The sequence below is a fragment of the Acomys minous genome (genome assembly GCF_964271855.1).
Source record: "Acomys minous genome assembly, chromosome: 1".
NCBI lineage: Eukaryota > Metazoa > Chordata > Mammalia > Rodentia > Muridae > Acomys > Acomys minous.
The window spans coordinates 27,270,214-27,282,876 of NC_140483.1; the positions used below are offsets into that span (position 1 = coordinate 27,270,214).

General features: G+C 42.4%; 1 pseudogene across 1 annotated transcript; it reads right to left on the reverse strand.

Moving 5' to 3' along the window:
- Positions 1-6,276: 6,276 nt before the first annotated feature.
- On the reverse strand, positions 6,277-6,664 carry LOC311593640 (prefoldin subunit 6-like; annotated as a pseudogene). The gene has a single exon. The product of its transcript is annotated as a prefoldin subunit 6-like (transcript).
- Between the last annotated feature and the right edge of the window lie 5,999 nt (positions 6,665-12,663).

The window sequence follows — 12,663 nt, forward strand, 5'->3', positions numbered from 1 at the left end:
CTGTTCTCTCAGAGGTGACTTGGGCTAAGTAGTGGGGTGGGTGCTCTGTCACTCTACTGCCCTGAGTGCAGGGCATTGTGTAGTCAGGCAGGTGACTCCAGCTGGAAGAAAAAGCTGTTTGGCCTTTGATGGCCACAGCTGACTGAATAATATGTACCTTCTTGCCTTTTTGTATTCAAAGATAGCACTGCCAACTGAGAAGAGTGTGGCCGCAGTGTCTGAACCTCTGACCTACACTGGAGACAGTAGAGTCTCTCCTCTGCCTAGTTATTCTTCACAGTTTACACCACAGTGGATGATTTTCTAGCCATTGCTCTGAATAAGCTATAAGAACCAGACAGATTCTGCTATCATTCTTTTTTTTTTAATTTTAAAAAATATTTTATTAATTTATTCATATTACATCTCAATTGTTAGCCCATCCCTTGTACCCTCCCATTCCTCCCTCCCTCCCTCTTCCCCTCTACTCCCCTCCCCTATGTCTGTGACTGAGGGGGACCTCCTCCCCCTGTATATGCTCATAGGGTATCAAGTCTCTTCTTGGTGACCTGTTATCCTTCCTCTGAGTGCCACCAGGCCTCCCCATCAAGGGGACATGGTCAAAAATGGAGCACCAGAGTTTGTATGAAAGTCAGACCTCACTCTCCACTCAACGGTGGAGAATGTCCTGTCCATCGGCTAGGTCTGGGTAGGGGTTCAAAGTTTACTGCCTATATTTTCCTGGCTGTGCCATAGTTTGAGCAGGAAGGACCCCAGGACCCAGATCCACCCATCATAATGTTCTTCTTGTAGGTTTCCGGGATCCTCTGGATCCTTCTATTTCCCCATTCTCTCATGTTTCTCTCACCTAAAGTCCCAATAGGATGTCCTTCCCTCTGACCCACTTTCCTGGTAAGTAAAGTCTTTCATGGGACGTGTCCCTTGGGCTAGTGTCTCGATATAAGTGAGTATATATCATTTGTCTCTTTTTGCTTCTGGGTGAACTCACTCATTATGATAATTTCTAGTTCAATCCATTTGTCCACAAATTTCGGGAATTCCTTGTTTTTAATAGCTGAATAGTATTCCATAGTGTAAATGTACCACAGTTTCTTTATCCATTCTTCTACTGAGGGACACTGCTATCATTCTTAAAGGCTATTTTTATGTTCTTGCTTACCTATTAATTACTAATCTTGTCTTACATTTTAATACTAATTTGCATACAAACTGTACTGACAGAATCTTTTCTAGAAGCTGAATGTGTTCCCATGGAGAGCTAAAGTGCTGGCCACAATTATTTCTATGCTGTCTGAAAGCTCGATGTGACGTCTCATGACATGATTGTTTGAAACAGGCTCTTACTATGTAGCCTTGGTTGGCCTGGAACTCATGTGATAGGCCAGGCTTAGCCTTGAACTCACAGAGATCCATCTGTCTCTGCCTCTCAAGTGCTGGGATTAATGATATGGAAGTCCGTGCCTGGCTAATGTCATGTTTGATACCATATTGGCGCTATCCAAAATGTTCTTGGCCTTTGAAATAGAGAGTTTAAAAAAAAGAGTTATTTATTACTTTTTATTTGTGTGTATGTATATGTACCTGTGTTGGTTTATGTGTAGCACATATATGCAGGTGTGAAGGCCAGAAGGCATCAGATCCCCTTATACTGGAGTTACAAGGAGTTGTAAACCACCTGATGTGCGTTCTGGGAACTAAATCGTCATCTTCTGCATGAGCAGTAAGTGCTCTTAATGATTGAGCCATCTCTCCAGCCACTGAAATAGTGTTGAGCTTAGACTTTCCAGAAATTACTACCAGCTAGGTACTAACAACTCAACTGAGGATAGCTCAGCCTGTCTTTATCTCGCCCTTGTAATATGTATACTGCACAGCGCTCTCTATCTGGGGACATTTTTTACATGCCTGTTCATAAGCTGCAGTAAATTTTATTTGCATTATGTTGTGTAAAGCATCATTTTGCTGTAAGCATTATTGAGCTCAGGCAATTCTAGTGCCTTCGAATGCTAAGCCGGAGTATTGATATCTCCCTATATCATGCAGTTTTACTTCAGTGACAACAGATTGAAGGAAATCTGAGTTTTGGTCTCAGTTTGCCCATTTTTGTGACCATATATGAGTCACTTATTCATTCATAGGCATGATTCATATGATGGATTCTGGACTATATCACAGAATTCTTTTTTAAAACAGCATCCCAAATAGCCACATCCAGGCACTGGACTTGATGCTAAACTGGAAACCTATGGAAAGAGTCTAAATCTAAACATACAAAGAATCTGCACAAGTGGATTGTAAGGTGTTTGCTACTGTCTGCATTTTTAAAGTGTTATTGTTGCTTCTATTATTATTCCAGATAGACGGTTATAGCAAATTTGTACTGACTAGATGAGGTGCTGACAGTGATGTGAATCTTGCCAATACCACCTTCAATTAGCATTCGGACAGCACTGTGTGAACGGAGCTGGCTCTTAGAGTTTTTAAAGGAAGCATACATTGTGTCAACTTCTTCAAGATACAATGTAAGTCCTACCTCAGGCAGCCTACCTGTCGGGAGACAGACAGCCTTGGACTTGAAACTTGGCTTTTAACCTGTGAATGTCCAAGCTCTGAGAGCTTCATTTTCTTCATCTATGAAGCGGGCTGTTGAAAAATGTATGAAATTAAGAGCACTGACTCATGAGGTGTCCTGCATAAATGTTAGTAGTGGAGGCTAAAAAATACTTTAAGACAGGCATTCTAGGACTTTTGATTTCTTGTCTACTTAGTCAAATGATTGATCAACCTTGCTTAGGAATCATGAATCCAGTGTGGTCCTTTCTTCAGTGCAAGTGAGGAGTGCTCACACTACTTACACCATCGTCTTCTTGAAAAGGAGGAGGAGGAGGAGGAGGAAGGAGTAGTTAAAATCTTGAGTCCTGGTCCTCCCCATGTGAGAGTCACTGCCTTTATACTATATGTGACACAATTTCTCTTCATTTAAAACAATTAGGAAATTTCAAGGGACCAAGAAAGGATTCTATATGAATGACAAAGTAAAGATGCCAAATAATATACTTCTACATTGTGCTCACATCTGAACTTCTATCATGTGCACACAGTATCTAATCATGCAGAATGAGCTTTCTGCAAATGCCTCTGGGAATGTATATGTGACACTTTTCAGAGTGACCATCATCAAGATCCTGGGCATTTCAAGTGAGAGATTTTTAAAGCCTGACTAAATGCTTCTAGTTCTACCCCCAAAGATGATTTTTTTTTAAATTATAACTTCAGCGGGTTTCTTCTGCCTCATTGCCCTTCTTATTTTATCTTCTTCATGTATGCCAAACTTATTAACCTTACAGACATTCTCAGGTTACAGTAATAGTTCAACACGCAATTTTTAACTATACAGTAGCACAGTGGTGATGCACATTCATCAGAAACTATACTTCACAATTTGAATTTTAATCTTTCCATCACTTGGGATACATGTTACGAGACTCTCTTGCTGTTGGAGAACAGTAGTGAACCACACTCCATAGCAGCCACACAGTCTCTCTGTAGTTCCAGCCCGTCTCAGGCATGGCCTCAGTGCTGGGCCATCTCTACTGTGACCAACGGCCATACAGCCAACCTAGGAAGCCATCCGGTATTCTAACAGAGTTCCAGGAGACCCAGAAGAAGCCAATACTGAGATCAGGCTTAGTAACGAGCTCGCTGACTGAGTGCCTTAAAGGGACCCTCATTACAGCCCAATCTCGCTGATCAAGGTCTTAAAAGAACCTGTCCAGGGACTAGAGAGCTCGTAACACCATCTATAGCCCCTGGGAATATGTCTGCCAACTGAAGTCTTCACCATAGCCAACGTCATTAACTTGACCTGAATCCAACCCCTCTCAGTTGTGATCCCAGAGGCAATCCCATAAGCCCAGAAATCTAACAAAAACAAACCTTTAACTTTCCGAAAACAGCAATTACAGAGCAAGAGAGGGCCTAGTCCTTCAGATGTGCAGGCGTCAGTGCAGAGCTACACAGACAGTATAGCAGACAAACACAAGACACTGATCCCAAAGAAACGGCAATGCACAAACTGCCTGAAAAGTAATTAAAAATAATGATCTTAAAGATACTCAATGAGATGCAAGAAAACAAGGGAAGTGAATGAAATAGAAAAACAATAAATGAACAAAATGGGAAACTTAATAAAGACTTGTTTGATAAAAATAAGCAGACATCCTGACCCTGAAGGGCCCGCCAGGGGAACAGGGAAACCTATCCAAGGGTTCCAACAGCAGACTCGGCCGCGGTAAAGAAAGAATTAGTGAGCAAAAAGAGAAATCATTTGAAACAAGCAACTAGAAAAACAAAAATAAATAAATTGAAGGATGACAAAAACATAAAGGATTTATATACAGCATATTACCAAATGTATAAATATGAAGAACAGAAGTACTCGAAGGGGACAGAGGCGAAGACATGAGACTCTCTGTGCACGTTAGAGTTAAACTGTGGCAGGCAGAGAGAGACATGAGAGCAGGGGACCGCGGGGGGGGGGGGGGGGGACACACGGGACAGGAAACGGGGAGGGGAAGGACCCATCACCGCAGGTGTCTATGTGCCTCTCTACAGGACTTCAGCAATCCAAGAAGGGAGAGACAACATAGTCAATGTGTTAAAAGAAAAACAAACAAAATAAAGCAAAACCTAAGAATTTGATACCCAGTCCTTTGGAAATGGAGAGATTAAGATACTCTAGAGACAAACACATTCTGAGGGATTTCATTGTCTCGGTCTTAAAAGAGAAGCTAAAGGGAGTTCTTTGAGTCAAAACAGAAAGACAATAAGCAACAATATGAAAATATGTGATAAATTACATAGTTGAATTCAGAAAACCGTTAATACCATAAAAGTAGTAAACAAGGCCTAATGCAAGCCACCACCATAAGTGAACTAGAATCTGTACCACTGCACATTTCTAGATTTATATACAGATTCTCTATTCTAGATTTGCTCAACAATCTTCACTTTCTCTCCCTCTCTCCCTCCCCCATCTCCCTCCCTTCTTCTTTCTTTCTTTCTTTTTTTCTTTCTTTCTTTCAATTTCTTCCTTAGCAATAGAGTCTCTCTATGCAGTTCTGGCTGCCTTGAAATTCACTATGTAGACTAGATTGGCCTCAAATTAAAAAATTAACAAGATTACAATAATGCCAAATACATTTTCTTTCTTTCTTTCTTTTTCTTTTTTTCTTTTTTCCTGTCTTTCGAGACAAGGTTTCTCTGTGTAGCCTTGGCTGTCCTAGACTTGCTTTGTAGACCAAGCTGCCCTCAAATTCACAGTGATCCACCTGCCTTTGCCTCCCGAGTGCTGGGATTAAAGGCGTGCACCACCATGCCCGGCACACTTTCTGACTATAGTGGAAGGAAACTAGAAATCTACTTGAGTAAAATTTTTGGAATATTCACAAAGACATTAAAATTAAGCAAGACGCCTCTGAATCAGCAATAGGGCAGAGCAATAATAATGACATTTAGAGGCTGGGGCGATCTCTCGGGTAGTAAGCATTTGTCTGGAACATCTGTGTTGGATTTCTTTCTTTCTTTTTTAGCATTTTCTCATATATTACCTGTGTTTGATTTCTAATAAAACACACACACACACACACACACACACACACAGAGAGAGGGAAGGAAGGAGGGAGGAAGAAAGAGAAACTTAAAAATATCTCGAGGGCAGGAGAGGTGGCCTAGTGGTTGAGAGCACACACGGCTCTTGTGGAGGGCCTGACCTAGGTTGCCAGCAACTACACCAGACAGCTCACAACTCCAGCTCCTTGGGATTCAGTGCTGAACCTTCTGAAATCCTGTTCTTGGCTCGACTGCCAATGATTGGAGCAAAATGTCATGGTAGGCTAAAAAACAGTTGGCTGTATCTAGCGATTATCTCCGTCCAACGAAAGATAAAGTACCCCTGGGTGTCCATAAAGCAGTGGACACAAAGTAAGAGTACTTTGGTGAGTTAGGGATGGGTCGGCCTGGAAAGTGCAAGCGTGAAGACTTGACTTCTGGAGCCCACACTTTAAAACAAAACAACAACAACAACAAAAAAACTGAGGACAAAACTGGAGGTTGGCCTCTGGCTTCCACATGCACGAGCACACACATCTACATGCAACCACACACACGTATACCTGCACACAAATGAATATATATATTCACATGCACAAATAATTTTTTTCTTACATTTTACTGGCTCAGGGTTAGCGTCACCCCTCTCCCTCCTCTTCCATGAGGTCAGGCCTTCCCAGAAGCCTTTGCTGCCTGGGCCCTCTGGAACTCCTGCTGCAGTTAAGGATGTATTTCCCTCTGTTGCTCTGACTGCTGCTCTAGGTCCCGAAGCTGCGATTTGTAGCTCTTAATTAATGTCCACTGTGATACAGTCTAGCATCTTCCCCACTGTGGCCCGAGCCTCCCCCAGCTCCTGCTTGACAATCACAGGTTCCAATAGCTTAAAGGCCACCTTGGATCCGTCCAGCGAGGCCGGTTCCTGCTTCACAACACTATTCTCCGTTAGCTGGGCCTCAAGCTTCTGCCCTCCTGACACGGATTTACTCAAGTCCTTCAGCAGCTGTGGATATTTCTCCACTTCCCCCTGCAGCGTCTCTCGGATCAGCTCAGCCATGGTGAAGATGAACACCTACTGGGTGGCAGGGGGTGGGAGGTGGGGGGTGGGGGGTAGGGAGGCGGTAGGAGGGGTTGGGGGTTTGCTGGGCTTCAAGCTCTGGAAGGCACCTGAGCTCCACTTTCTGGCCCTCTTCACGTTCTACTCTCTGTGTCAGTTGCACAAATAAATTAAAAAAAAAAAAAGATTTTATCGTTTCCTTTTAGGAAAACTCATTGTGAAACAAATACCGATAATAAATATCATGCCTGTTGATGGCTAGTAAGCCAGAAGCCACACAGAAATGTTCACTGAAGCTACTGAGTAAATGAAAGAATAAACGGTTGGAGCTCTGCCCCATATAGATTTAATGTAATTAGCTTTGTAGAGAAGTTTTTGGGAATTCAAATCATCATCATAAGTAAGTTACAGTCTATACCACAGCATATTAGATTTCTCTACTCTCTTACAGTTCGCTCAAAAGATTTTCCTTTCCTCCCTCCGTCCCTCCGTCCCTCCGTCCCTCCGTCCCTCCGTCCCTCCCTCCCTTCTTTTTCAGTTTTTTTGAGACAGGAACTCTCTATGTAACCCTGGCTGCCCTTGAACTTGCTATGTAGACCAGGCTGGCCTCAAATTCACAGAGATGCCTCCTGCCTTTGCCTCCTGAGTTCAGGGATCACGGGAATATGCCTGGCCAGACCTTCCCTTTCTACCATCCTGTCCGTAGCCGACTGCTGCAGGAAACAGTCTTTCGCACTATTTTGGGAGGTGGGAGAGCTGCTGCTGCAGTTCTGGTTTGCAACATCCTCTGAACGCGTCCTATTCTGATAGCAACCAGCGCCGCGCCATGTGGTAAGGAGGCATCCTCACCCTAAGTCTTTCTGTGGACTTTGATCTTTGTGCTAAAGCACAAGCTTTCAAATAGAGTTGCCAAATTCAGAAAGGTAGAAGCTGGTATAAGTAAAATGTGTTTTAAAATCTCTCCTGAGGCACAACTTCGCACAGTTCCGGAGGCATCACTAATAGAGACGGCGATGTGGGTTTCTCCTCAGTTACATAAGCCACAGCCCTTTGTAAACATCGCAAAGACGGTGACTGATTTCGTAGACAGATCCAGTTTCCAGCTTGGAGCTCTGTTTTAAAGTCTCCCCAGCCCACACACTTGCCTGGTTCTGTTCTACATCCCAGAAATAAACCTAAAGGCATCGGGTAGGAAAAGAAGAGGGGATGGGGCAGGGAAGGGAAGCAGCAGAAGAACTCAAATAAATAACTTAATAAAAAAAAATAACTTCAAGGAATTAAAAAAAAAAAAAAGGAACTAAGACCAAAATCAGTACAAGTAGCAAACTGAAAAAGATCAGAATGGAAAGAAATGAACACTAAGAAGATACTAGGAAAGACCAAGGGAGTTAGGAGTTGGTTCTCTGAATAGATTACAAGCAGAGAAACTCACAGCCAGACTAAGATAAAAAGAGAACACTGTCTGTGCCCTGTCATGGGACCACACTGCCATGCCTTCTCTACCAAGACAGTGGTGTCCACTCAGACTGGTAGCCCGAATAAATCCTTCCTCAGAGATGAGGAGAGGAGGAGAAGGAGGGAGAGTGAGAATAACAAACAATCACAAAAGGAGCGATTACAACTGATACCCCAGAAATATAAGAAGCATAAGAGACTACTGTAAACAGCTGCATGTCAAAAATGGCAAACCTAAAAGAAATCGATGAATCTCCAGAAACAGAGATTAACCAGGCTGAGTCAGCGACAAATGCCATACACTTCTCAGTTGATACAGAAAAAAACATTTGACAGTATTCAATGTTCTTTCAGGATTAAAAACTCTCAACAAATGAGGCATAGGAGAAATGTAACTCAATGTAATAAAGGTTGCATATGAAAAATCTACAGTTTGCTTTATAGTGTGATGAAAGGTTGAAGGGTTTTTTTTTTTCTTTGAGATCAGGAACCAGATAGGTAGGCCACACATGAAATACTATTATCTGTGTAAGTTTTAGCCAGGATGAACCAACCAATGCCTTTGACCTCTGAGGACACCTGCACTCACATGAAGGCATACACACACACACACACACACACACACACAGAGAGAGAGAGAGATAGAGAGGGAGAGAGAGAGAGGGAGAGAGAAGAGAGAGAGAGAGAGAGAGAGAGAGAGAGAGAGAGAGAGAGAGAGAGAGAGAGAGAGATTATTAAAAGTAATAAAAATAGGGCTGGCAAGATGGTTCAGTGGCTATGGGCATTGTTGTTAAGCCTGATGCTCTGAGTTCAGTTACCAGAATCCATATGATGGAAAGAGAGAACTCACCCCTGAAAGTTGTCCTCTGACTTCCATAAGTGCCAAGACACCCATGAGCCCATGCACACACATACAAACAAACAAGCAAACAAAAATTTAAATTGAGATAATAAAACCATAAACGAGCAAAGAACAAATAAACAGAATGGCTCCCACTCCCCAGTCTGACCTGAAGGGACATAGGGGCTGATTTTTTATTTTTATTTTTTTTAAGCGTTTTCTTGAAGGACTTGGAAGGACTTGAGGCACAAGCAGTGATATTTTGGCTCAGAAGAAAAATGTCAACACACTGGTAAAGATGCCCTCTTTCCATTTGGCTACTCAGCATGGCAAATTTTCACAGGGTACTGAAGTTGTTTGCTATAACACAGGGTTTGTAGCTGAGATAGTCCCAGGAGGAGCCTTCTGACAACAGGTGGCTCTGCGCGGTGGAACACAAATGACAATCTGGAATGGGCTTGGGGGCAATGATGCACGCTGATGTTCTACAGCAGTGCAGATGCGTAGTGACTAGAAATTTCTAGGTATTTGATGATAGCTTGACCTCATTTGTATCCAGAGTCTGTCTGGGTCTTGAGACGTCTGGGTTATTTGATACCAGCATAGGTTGTGTAGGTTTTGTTTTGTTTTTCTTTTCTTTTTTTCTTTTTTTCTTTTTCAGAAGAAAGAGGGTTTAGTTCTGATACATAATAATCTTACTTGCTCTACAATATTAGAAAAATTGATGTTCTACCCAAGTCAATTTCCCAAGTCATTTAAACAGCCCTTGGAGATTTAAAATATTTTATACAATAGTTCACTGCCTTCTTAAACAGAGGTGTGTGTTGGGGGAGGGTGAACTTAATTCTTCTCCTTTTCACCAAGTTACTGTGGGCATTTATCATGTTTTGTAAGATGAGAAGGTGAGGGCCTCCAGCTCTGCTGATAAGCACAGGGCTGCTTTCTCTAAGATAAATGGCCCCTGTACCATAAATAGTCCTGGTTTCTGAGGTCCTCTGCTTATTTTTGACAGTTTGCTCTTTCCCATTGTTGCCGTTTTTCTTCTCAGGGAGGCAGTCTCTAAGAGTGCATTTACCCTCATCATACTTTTAATTTGATAACTTATCTACTTTGGATTTAGAGATCCCATGGCTTATGAATATTCTGGCTAAAAGAAGCAAAATAAGGAAATTAAGACAAAAGTGAAAATGGGGCTTTAACTTTTGATGGAAGGTTGAAAATGTTTGCCTGGGAACAAACCCCAAATCTTTAAGAGTTGTCTATTTGGAAATATTTTAAGTTAACTTTTGATCTTGGCTGTGTTTCTTCAAATTGCAGTTACTGGCTGGGGACTTCCAGAGAAGCTGTTTTTAGTATACACATAATTGGGATGCTGGAGAGGGGGGGTGATCTTAGCCCTCCATCTCACCCCCATCAACATTATCCTATTCATTTTATGGAAATTGTAGTTAATATTCTGAATTAATTAGATTGTACAATCAATTTCAAGAGCGTAATGCAGTAGTGCATGAAATTTAATAATGCATAAAACTTGTTATGGAAATTTTAAGTTTTAGGGCCTAGATGGATTTCAAACATGAATTTTGTATGAAGAAATGAAACAAAATAGTTTTGTTAGAGTAATTTGCTTTATTACAAAGGAAAACATCCACAGCATCATTTAAATACTACATCATTCGTCACATGCAATAGTTCCCAGCAAACTAATTTAAGGTGGACTCCAGACTCAATAAATATCAAAAGGGTATGTGACTGCCCCCTTTTACCCCCATCACCTACTTTCCTTTGGAAGATCAGCAAGCTTAGTAAAAACAGATTCCTAAAATAAGCATTATCATCTACAGAGAAGACTGGAAATCATAAATGATGTGAGCGGCTTCCCTTGATTATGACAGGAAGCCTGCATATGTAATCTTTGTAGCGAATAAACATCTTCAATTTCTAGTATTATATCATCCAATTCCAGGAAAACATTATCATAATATGAAATAGATGAGAAAGTAAATAGCAATCATGACTATCTGGCAATGAGAAACACTAGTTTCTCTCTCCAAAGAGAAGGCAGAGAAGGCAGGGCAGCCTCCTACGTGAGAAAAGCTGATGTCAGTGGTCCTGCGTTCAAATTGTAGCCCCTAATTTCTATGAGCCTTAGTCCCTCTGACCATCAAGTTTTTGACACAGTCCTGTCCAGGGATGGTACAGGAGCTGAATGAGAGAAGGTGTTTCTCTGCCCTGCCTCCCTATAGAGGGACAGTGGCCCTGGACTTACAGTTTGCAGTTCCTCATCTCCAGCCCCAATGCCCCTCCCTTCCCCACCATTCTCCACTTATTTCTTTGAGGCAGCATCTCTTTCTGAATCTAGGGCTCTGGTTTGCTCAGCTAGACTGGATTCCAGCAAGCCTCAGGGATCTTCCTGTTTCTGCCCACCTCCCCCCCCTGGAGCTGGGGTTACTGTGATGGTGGCTGGAGCCAAACTCTTTTTTTTTTTCTTTTTTCTTTTCTTTTCTTTTTGTTTTGTTTTGTTTTGTTTTGTTTTTGAGACAGGGTTTCTCTGTGTAGTCCTGGCTGTCCTGGACTCACTTTGTAGACCAGGCTGGCCTCGAACTCACAGCGATCCACCTGCCTCTGGACCTAAACTCTTGTCCTTATAATTATGGAATAAGTGCTCTCAATCACTGTCCTTCTAGTCACCCCAGCCCACCCTCTTGACTTTAGGGCTTTTATTGTTATTGCTCAGGCCACTTTGACTCATGATCCTCCTGCCTCAGCCTCCAGGTAGTTAGGGTTACAGGGACCACGGTCCGCCATTGTGTTAGGGTTCCTCTCTTATACCTCATGGTGTCTTTGTTTTTGTTGACACAGAATCTTATGTAGCTCAGGCTGGCATCAAGCTTACTGTGGACCCCGCTGGCTGTCCCTCAGCTCTTAATGCCCCTTTTTCTGTCTTTCATCATCTGTAATAGAAGCATTGGATGCCATGTTCCATGTACAACTTGAGGGACTTCCAGGCACCCCACCAGAATGCTATGGTTTTCCAAGACTTCACTTTCACTTACTCCCAGTCTTTGAACTACTTCTCACCACCGACCGGGAATCTCAGGAGTTAGATGCATCTACTCTAAGCGCTCTGATCTGCGTGCACTTTGTGGTAAGAATGCTCAATTGACTAGAACTGTCTTGAAGGAAGGGCTTGTAGTAGTTGTTGTTATTTTTCTTTCTAGATATGGAATCTATAAAACTATGAAATAAGAGAGCAAAAGCTCCACAGACATCTGCTAGTTTTCTTCCTATTACTACTTGAGCTCACAATGATCCTGGCTTGTATGTTTCTTCCACCCTGCCTACTCATTGGGCCTGGAGTATTTCCACTGAGATCTTAAATGCCTCATGTGATCTTACTGCTACTGGCAAGAACAGAAGGCACTGTAAAGACAACGTGATCTCCACTGTACAGTGGAAGACCCCGAAGCACAGGGTGTTACTCTGCTTTTAGTGAGGCTAAATCATCAGCAAATGGCATGAGATAACCTCAGGTATGCTTTTAGAAAGATGGGATAATGTCGGGTATGGTTGATGTCAGAACTCATAGCTAACTGTTTCCTTTGCAGGTCTAATTAGTTACCCATGGCATCCACATTTTACACCCTGGCCAAAGTACTGCTGTTGTTTTTAGTGAGGGCTGTTGATCCATCTCCTGCAACAC